Source organism: Crocodylus porosus, unplaced genomic scaffold (assembly GCF_001723895.1).
Source record: "Crocodylus porosus isolate Cpor-Errol unplaced genomic scaffold, CroPor_comp1, whole genome shotgun sequence".
Classification (NCBI taxonomy): Eukaryota; Metazoa; Chordata; order Crocodylia; family Crocodylidae; genus Crocodylus; species Crocodylus porosus.
In genome coordinates this window covers 26,585,546-26,596,014 of record NW_017728921.1, presented here as the reverse complement: position 1 = coordinate 26,596,014, position 10,469 = coordinate 26,585,546, and positions in this window count along the sequence as shown.

Sequence of the window (10,469 nt, the reverse complement as noted above, 5' to 3'; positions counted from 1 at the left end):
GACTGATGAAAGACTGACACAAAGTACCTATTTAATAGGTTGGCTTTTTCCTGGGCGTCAGTTGTCAGTTGCCCCATCTGGTTGGCGGGTGGGCTGGGAGCCTGCTCCACTGACTCTGCGCAACCGTTGCAGCAATAACTCTGGGAGCCTGGGGGAGGCTCTTGCCTAGAGACTCAAGAGACTTAAGAGACCACATCTTTCTACCATGGCATACTGTCACTGCCATGGGCAGAAGAGGTATGTTAGCCTTGATTTAAAGAGGATGGGCAGCTCTGGAAAAGAATTCACTGAGAAGAGCTGTTTGGGTTTGGGACATTTTTTTCTGATTGGGTTGAAATGAGTTAAATTTGCTAAACTTCAGGGAACACTGCAGAGCCATTTTGATTTGAAATGGGTACACTGAGAGCAGGTACATAGGGATGGAGAGACATACTTCAGGCTTGATTTTTTTTTTTTTAGTTATTTGGTTATTTTCTGGAGTTGGGATATATTTTTCTATATTATGCATCTGGGAATGGAATGTAATATACTCAAAATCTCTCAAGGTGACCGCTGAATTCCTCCACCATTTCCAGCCTCTATGGCTGAACTAGATTTGCATAAAGGATGAGTGTCCCTTTGCAAGGTAGGCTCAACCACATTTTTCATATTGTTTTGTATGCACAAGGGGCCAAACTGTGCTCTTAGTCAGACTGATGTCAGTCTGGAGCCATCCCAGTGAAATTTAGAGTTTGTCCAGATTTATAGTTCCTATAGAATATATCCATGGAAGGTTACTGTGTGTATTTTAACGTGTTCAGATGCTTATGCTTTTATAAAGCATGTGTGCTGCTCTGTTTGCATATTACACATCCCTCATACTTCTGTAGGCTGGCACTGGTATAAAATGTGTCTAATGCATAGATGTCATATTCCTTGGTTAATTTAAAATGCTAACAACCCAAATAAACAAAAGGGAGGGAAGTCAAAATTAAAATTTTGCCAGAGGATATGTTTAGTTGCTTCTGTTTTCTTCACAAATTAAAGGAAAAACAGGCCAGGCGGGGGAGAGAGTGTGAGGATACCACTATAAGAAGACTGGAGTTGGGGAAGGGAGATATTGTTTGTACTGTTGTATCGCTAATAAAAATCTTATCAATCTCTCTTTTGGATGCTGAAAGCTGTTCCTTGATCATGAATGCAAAGCCTCTGAGATGGGGGCAGAGGGGAGGACCTGGGGGAAGGCAGGGAAGAGAGTGAGGGGGTGGAAAAGGAAAAAAAAGAGTGATAGGGCAGAACAGGAAAGGACCATTTTAGTTTAATTACGAAGGAACATGAGAGTGTTCTCAACACACACACACACACACACACACACACACACAATCCCTCCCCAAGAAAAAAAACAAACCCTTCATCACACCGATTTTTTCATGGTCTGGCAGTCAAGTGATAAAATTATCAGATGAGGGTCCCATTCTCCTCTCCCGCAGTCACTTTCGCCAAGTGCACCACGTCTGAAATAATGAAGCAGATTTGATTAAATTTTCGCTGGCTGAAGCAGCCACGCTAATTTGGAGATGGGCTTATTAGTTTAATGACCGATCCGAATAATCAGAATTCATTAGCATTAGTGCCACTATTGTCAGCTCAACATTAGCCCAGGGCTCCAGTACACAAAGATGTATAGTTATATATTTATATAGAGAGAAGCTGTATTTATACACAGAGAAAAAGAGAGCGGGACATTGATTGAAGAATTATACATATGCATTTACATTTTATACTCTTATTTTTGACCACTTTTTGTATTTCCCTGCTATTAGAATCCCATTAAAAGAAGAACAGTTATAAGGCTATGTGAAAGCAAGTGCCACAGTTTGAGTCAGGTTTTAGTAATCTAGCCCTGACAAATGGTCTAGGGAAAGTTAGGAACCAATTTTTTTCCCTTCTAGGAAGTAAATGACTGGTGGTTGCTACTTATGTCCTGAGATGGTGGAAGACTAGTGCTAAGGATTAGGGGTAGAGGAAATAAATTCTGGGAGGGGTGGACAGATTTTAAGACCTTTGAACTGCTTCTCACTCACCACAAATGGGAAGCGGGGGAGGGTCTCTATCAGTTCAAAAAAGGCTCTCGGAGAAACTTTGAGCCTTATCTTGTCTCACCAGCAGCAGTGACTTGAGAATCACTCTACCAAAGACAGTGGAACCATGGTAAAGTTGGTATAAATAAAAAGAGATTTAGGATAAGCTCTGATTGATGGTGGTAGCAGCTCAGCGGTTATCTCAAACTAGTACTGGTATTCATCTTAATGTAATAAAACAATACTAGTATAACGTTAGGGTTGCACAAAAAACCTCCAGGAATATAAAATGAAAGGGTCCAAGTATAGTGTCTACCAAACCTGGATACATAGTATGTCTGATAAACATTTTATACTATAAACAGGAATATATTAGAGCATTGTTCCATATACAGAGGAAGACGGGAACTGACAATACTGTAGAAGGTTGAGATTTGAAATACAACAGCCTGAATATTGTGCTGGAACTTTAGTATTTCCATTTCTTTATCTTCTGTGATTTGTGTTTTGAATTGTACATGGCATTAACATGAGTTCTTTGCGTTTAACCTCCTTGTTTTTAAAAGCCCTTTTAAGGAATTTGTAGAGCATAATTTAAGCTTATGAGCTAGATAGTGTGAGATTACATCTGTTTGAGTTTTCTAGGGGTTTTTTCTTATAGCACTTGTTTAACATTTGTGAGAACTGGATCTGCTAATCTATATTTTATTGCTTTCAATGATTTACCTTGGTTTTACTTCTCTAAAATATCGGCTATTCATACCTGGCATAATAGGTGCAAGCAGGTGACAGAGTCCATATTCTTCATTTTTCTGTCAGCCAGGAGTTGAAGCCCCATGTAATATCTACGCCTGATATGAGCAGGATGTGATGTGCTAGGAATTTGGGTCTTCCATTTAAGGGCTGCTGAAACTTGTGCATTCCAAAGATAACACCGAATGCATCTTGCTCAGTTTGTGCTTAAGTTGTTTTTGTTCTGTTTTTGGTTTCTTCACTGCTGTGGGCTTTAGAGATTTCTAACCCTTATTAGGATGCATTCCATATACTCTTCATTGGTAAACCAGGATCAAGGTGTATTAAGAAAGACATTGAAGGTTAACAACAAGCTTTTAGTATTTTTAGAAGCTTTTCAGGTTTTATCTTGATGTACGGTTGAAGGTTATGAAGTATTATTCAGTACTGGAGTCAGACGAGGAATGGTTGATGGGATTTTCAAAAGTGCTTACAAGTGATTTAGGAACAAAAGTGTAATTGACTTTCCATGGGACTTATCTTCCTAATTTCTTGAGATACTTTTGTAAGCCCTACAAGAGCCCTATGTTACATATCTAATAATTCTAGAGAATATTTTTGAACCCTGGCACATCTGATATATGTACTGCTGTCTTCTTATAAACATTTGCATCAATTACATGACTCATATACTGTACTGAGTGCCTAAAAATATCCTGTTTGTTTTAACTAACTCTCAGGGTATAGTTTCCCAGCCTTTAACAACATTACATTTAAGCATTTGGGATGCTCTCTGTCACTTTTGTCAGTCACTTGGATATCATCTAAGCAAGGGTTTTATTATTATACTGTTGTTATAACCACTAAAAATCTGGTCCCCAGGTCTCTGAAACAGTGTTTGTAGTCTTGGAAACAGTCAAGTGTTGATGATTTTTTTTACCGTCAGCTAAAGATAGCTTCAATGTGAGGAAATGGTTTTTGTCGTGCACATAACACTAGCTTTATAAAGACTGAAATCTCAAAACGTAATGTGGTCATCTTTTGAAGACCGGCATGGTGGCAAGTGCCAATGAATTGTACATATAAAATATTTTGCAGCTTTGGCTTCATATTTCAGAAATGTGTTAATTGTTCAGCTGATGGCAAATAAGTCTCCACAACTTGCAGCATTTAAGTCTCATTTCTTTTTGCCATTTGGCTTTCCAATCTATACATAATATTAGGCAGCAGATGTGTCCATTTGGACATTATATTTAGAAAATGTTTTAATATATTTAGTAGCATTGGCTCAAAACTACAACTAGTTAAAAATTATTGAACCTAATGTTTTATGAGATTTTTTTTTAAATTGAAATTTCAGTTTTTCATTAGGAAATCACAGCAGGGCTGATCAAATGTTTTGATTTTCAGAACATTTTGGAAAACATTAACAATTCTGGTCTTCTGAGGAATTTTGACATGACAAAAATCAATCTAAATTCTAGAGAAAGTGTCATGATGTTTTTTAACTTGTTATAATAAAAACATCACCAGCCATAATAATGTGGTATGATATTTTGAAATCCTTTTTATATAATATTGTTTTACACATTAAACTGAGACGGTTATCCTTATATTGAGTGTTCATGTGTGTTGGTATTACAGAGAATTACTGGAAATTGTTGATTTAGGTCTAATGGAGCATAAAATATAACATCTTGACTCTCATGCTCTTGCCAACCTGTAAGAAAGGCATGAGATACTTTAGTATCTTCCCTTATACTTCTAGGTTAATTCAACAAAAGAACCCAGAAAGCTTCTTTCAACTTGGAGGGAGATATCTGAGCATCTTCAAAAGAGGAAAATCTCAAATGAGCAACTGGATTTTTAAAGGGGAAGCTGGAAATCCAAAATCAACTGGCTTAATTGCTGCTAGCTTTGTATTAAAAATATTATACAGTAGGGTCAGAGGCTCCTGAAACAAGCTGGCTAAGTATCTAATGATATAATAGACTTCTAATAGGAAAAATGAAACTTTGAAAAGGAATTTTTAATGTATAAGCAGACTATTAAATAGTGTTTACTAAATACACTATTCAGTGAAAGAACAGTGGATGTGCCTTGTCATTTTACAGTCATCACTGAGGAAGGAATTAACACATGTCAACCTAGATTCAAATGTAGGTCAAGCAGTTTCTTTACAAAGCTTTGGATTCTGTTCTCTCATAGATGGATAAATCAGCAGCAACTTTACTGAAGCCAACACAACTGTAGTAATAGCTTAGTGTTACAACGGCAAACAGGGGCAGGCCTAAAGTGATAATAAAATATAATTTACAGATCCCAAAGGCTACATTTACAAGCTTTTCAATATATTCTCAAAGCTGGTAAATATAAAATGGAGTCTGACCACTACTGATAATAAGCCAAATGTGTTTCTCATGTTTAACTGTATTAGGTTCAGTATGCTGGAGAATCAAAGCTCTCATTCTGATTTTTCTAAAAAATTCTTAATGCTGATTTAGAGACAGCAGAACAGTCCTAAAGAGTTAGAGGTCCATACAGATAGTCTGAGCATCTTTCAGAAATCTCAATCGGCTGCTCTGCTGAGCTCCTTGGAGCTGTTTCTATTAGCATCTGGGATCTGTTTCAGTGAAAAAAGTGTCCTTTCTTTTGACAATGTTTAGCCTAGCCAATAGGAATGCTGAGGACACTAAAAGAATAAACTCCAGTTTAGCCCTTGAGATGCATGCCAAGAATTCTTAACCCCCTGGTAGTGGAATTATAAATATTCTGCAGTGCAAATACATTTATTTATAAGATGATGTATAAATGAGCAACCAAAACATCTCACTTTGTTTCAGATTTCCTGCATCTCTTTTTCCACTGCCACAAAGAGCTTTTACTAATGAAGCAGGTTTTGAAAGTTCTGCCTTTAAGGATATACTGATGGAAGTAGAAGTATTGTGTTTGGTGCTTGTTTGACTTTCTGAAACCCATTCTTTTCATTTACACGCTGTTTGTCTTCATAATATGATCACAGCAATGACAGTTGTTACTGTGATGGGGGAAACTGGGTTATTTGATTGGTAATAAAATAACCCATCTTTCTCCAACAGAGGACAGACTTTTAAAAATTCCCATTTCCCAGTTAGTTACCTATATAAGTGGGTGGGGTTTCAATACAACTTACCACATTAGGTGCTGACCCCTTTTGAAGATATGACCCTTCTGTAGGGGCTCAAATAGGTGCTAAGTTCTTTGAAAATGTAGTCCTGATAGTGGTTTTTAAGCACTTGAACCTCTGACCTTGAGCTCTTTTAAATATCTGACCCCACGCAGCAAACTTGAATCTTGTCCAGATTGTTAGCTCTTATCACGAAGGCCTTATGGTCACTCAGTCTGTGCAACACTAGAAGTCAGGAGGTCTGGATTCTATTCTTGAATCTGCCATTGACTTGTTGTGTGACCAAGTCTGTCATATCTCTCTGCCTTAATTTTGCCTGTGATGATTTGGGGAATCTGTCTATATACAGTTTATGCATTCTTCTTGATGTTATGGACTGTCAGTATATATGCATCTCAAAATGCAACTTTCAAATTGATTGCAAAGTCAATTCAACTTCTCCAATGTCTTTTTACCTCTTTCTTGGACAAACTTCCAAGATGGAGACACAGGACCAACAGCAAACGCTGTTAAACCTTGAAGGTTCTCCATTCCAATGGAAGATGCTTTGGATAAAGGGTTGACTGCCACTTGAAAAAAAAAACCAGTGTGCCTAGGTGGGTTGGTAACTAAGGGATGGATTATCCGGTGGGGGACTTTTATCATCTGTGATGCCAGTTGGGTATCACCTAATGAACGGATCAGAAACTAGAAGGCAAGTGGTCTTTAACCAGCCTTTTTGAGGAGAGAGCAGAACAAAAGGACAGCTTAAGGAAAGAGGATGCAGGAAAGAGGAAATGGAAAAGGGATCATAGGAAATTAGGGCTGGAAGGGACCTCACAAGGTCAAGTCTGACCCCCTGTTGAAGGCTTCAAGTCTTGAATAAACCACCCTAGCCAAGTGCCTGTTTAATCCATTTCTGAAGGTTCAAGAGTAGAGATTCCACAACTTCTCTAGTAGCCTGTTTCAGTGCCTGTCCACCCTCGTAGTCAAAAAATTCCTCCTAAAATCCATCCTAAATTTCCCCTGCTGCAGCTTGAGGCCATTGCTTCTAGTTCTGTCCCTTTTAGCCACAGATAAACGTCCATATTCATCCTGTCTCAAATCATGTGTAAAAGAAAATTAATAATAGTGGAATCAGTGGCTCCCCTGAAGCATCACAAACGTAACTGTGATACACACTAGGTCTACATAAAAGTTCCCAGGGACAGATAACTTGAAACATTGTGCTCTGGAATCACAGATTCCTATCAGCTTAACGAAAGAAGACTCTGTCTTTGTTATTAGAAGTATAGGGTTCCTTACAACTATTTACCTTACAGTTATATTTTCAATATGCCACATAAGTTGGGCTATACATTGTTTTGATGGCTGTTCACCAGTATAGGTAAACGAATATACAATGATTGTACTCCATTTCATAATACCTATTTGTTTATGTCACAGAATAAACCTCCCGATAGTTTGCATTCTTGTCTGGTAGCTGGACCTGGAGAGAAGGATATTAAACTGCTTTACCATCCACAGTAATGGTACCTGCAACTCAGGGTAAAAACATATTGGTGGCCATAGTAGGATGGAACTTGCATGGAAGCTGTTATTGTTGAATGCGTTCAGGTGATAAATAGAAGATTTTACCTTCTGTGCATGTTGATCCACCACCTCTTAAAATTCTCAGATCCCTCATTGGGATACCAGGGGTAAAGACAGTACCCATCCGTCACCACAAGAATGGATCTCACCTCCTATTTCATATGAATGTCCTGTATCTTACCTTTTGAGTACATTTATCTCTACTGGAATACTGTGAGCTTTCTGGTTAAGTTAAGAGCTTGTCCTGTATAGGTAGATATGCTGAATTTGAATCCTATTTCCTCTTGCCTGGGATCTTTCACAGGCTTTCCCCTCTACTTCAGCATTTATGATCCTATTACTTCTATTGAGAAAGTAGACATCATAGACACACAGTATGTTTGCCTCCAATTATATCCTAATCCAAGGCTGTCCAACTGACAGCCTGCAGGCTGCATGTGGGCCCTAGGCTCCTGATATGGGTGACTGTCCCACCACTACTCTGGCAGCAGTTGCCACCAGAGTCTCCAGGCTCCCTCTCCCTTCTTTGGCTTCTACTGCCTGACCTGAGCCCTGGGAATGGGGATGAGGGAGCCCATGGCTTGGTGGCTCAGGGGGACCCAGGGCCCTAGCTGGTACAGCACAGGGCATTGACATGGTGCAGTGGGCACCTGCTGTTCAGTGTGGCACGAGGCATCCGTGTGGCCTAGCATGCAGGGCACTGGAGCACTGGAAGTTGGACAGCACTATCCTAATCCACCCGGTGTTGTTGTGGCTGTGCAATAATATGCAGTCTGGTGTGATGTATCATCATGGGCACCTGCAAGCATCTGGGATGGCCTTTTGAGATAACAGAGGACAGAAAGTGAACATGTGTTAAGGTAGTCGTGTCTCTAAGATAAGTAGAGAACATAAATCGGTGCTTCAGTCAGCAATGCAATGAGACACCTCATTACAGAAGGCTGTCTTTTGACTGAATTAGCTCAACTGGCATATATGTACACAAGGTCCAGTTGAGTGATGAATGCTACAATTCTGAGGCCTTTTGGAGAGATTTAGGGTTAAATTATTAAAAAGCAATCTTGGATTATGAATGTCTTAACTTTGGGGTGATATCTTGGGGACTGGTTTTCAGTAGGACGTAGCACCTACTGCTTCCACTGACTTCACATGGGATTGTAGCTAACTTGTACCCCTGAAAATCTGGTCCCACTGCGTCTATGCTCCCACCCCCTGATCAGAGCAACTAAAACATTGACTGCTGTATCATCTTGGTGTTCCTGTGATTATCTTCTTTCTCTTCTAAATCAGCAGCTCTCACAAGTGAAAATACCAGCGGTGACTACAGGATGGATCAGAACAGTGACCTGTCCAAGTGAACTCAATACCAGATGTTTTAGATGAAGGGGCACAGAATTCCATAGAATTCTCTAAGTGGAAACATTTTCAGTCATGTTCCTGTGAGTAACGTTCCTGTTACCCCAAGTACTTGCACTAGATGTGTGGCACAGTAGAGTTACTAGCCTAGGATTCCTGTTTTTATACTTTCTATGGAACTTGGCACAATAAGAGTGCCATATTATTGCTTTTTAATATTCAACAGCACACTCCAAATTCTTTTCGTTGTTTGTTTTAGTGACTTTTGGCTTCATTGTTCTTATGGCAAACGTAGGTTTAATTCTGCTTTTGCTGCCAGGATATACTTTGTATAGCCATAGAAAAGACAGGTTTCTTGCAAAATTCAGCTGCCTGATGTTTTGAGAACCACAGGGATCTCAGCTCTACCCATTAAAAAATCAAGTCTCAAATCATAATCCCTTTGTGATATTGGGGCATCTCCTATTTTTCTAGCTGTGTCCTATTATCATGGGTGCTGACAGAAGTGACATTTGTTGCATGATTGGGCCCCTGAAACCACTCTACAGCTATGCCATGATACACGTGCAGAGCTACAGATCACTTTAAAAGTGGCCAATTGCATGACAAATTAACTCTCATCTAATCGGAGATCAGATGAAGGCACTCCAAAGAGGAGCACCTTAGGTAACTTCTGTCAAGCCCGACACATGATCAGGGCTGGGCTGATGCAGCCTAGCCCTGCCCCCAATGCTGTCTGCTGGAAGGGAGGGGGAAGGAGCGCAGTGGGCTGGGGTTTGCCCAGCCTGAGCTGGAGTGGGTGGGCAGGTGGATTGATGCTCCCTGCCTCACAGGCCCCTCTCAGTCCCCTCCCTCTCCAGCTCTGGTTGGGTAAACCCCAGACGGCAGCTCCCTCGCACTTCTTTTTCCCTCCTCTCTTTCTGCTGACAGCACTGGAGCAGCAAGTGGGGGTGGGCTAGGGGAGAGAGGCTGCTGGTAGGCTTCTACCCTGGATCAGCTCTGAAGTGGAATTCAATTTCTTCCCCACTCCCCGCCCCCTGACCCAACAGCAAATGTCTCCTCTGTAAGTGTGGGTGGGGGGTGTCATTCTAATGCACGGTGCTTTTTTGTGAAGTGTCATGAGTTAAATGAGTTAGAGTGGGGAACTGCACATCTGCCAGTGCCCCACGTTGCATGTTTCCAAGTCCTCAGTTATGTTCCTCAGGCTTATGTTGTTGAATACAAGAGTGTCTTAGTTATAGCTAGCATAGGGAGTAACCTGAAGATGCATGCTGCACAGTGACTACGGAGCTGTGTGCTTTGTGTATGTATATAGGCCAATGCATAATGATACATAAGTCTGATTTACATAAAGAGCATTTGTCATGTAATATTTTGCCAATATACAATATTAACATGACTTTTAATTACATTTGTATACCAGGAAAGGCCTTGGCATAGACATGGTTATATCAATATGATATATTGATAGAACATAATATAGTTGATATTAATAGTGTAGTTTTTCTTTTAGAAAAGTGTTGTATGGTAAAGGCACATTTTTGCTAATTGAAGCGCTTTATGTGTATAGGTGGCCTTGATAG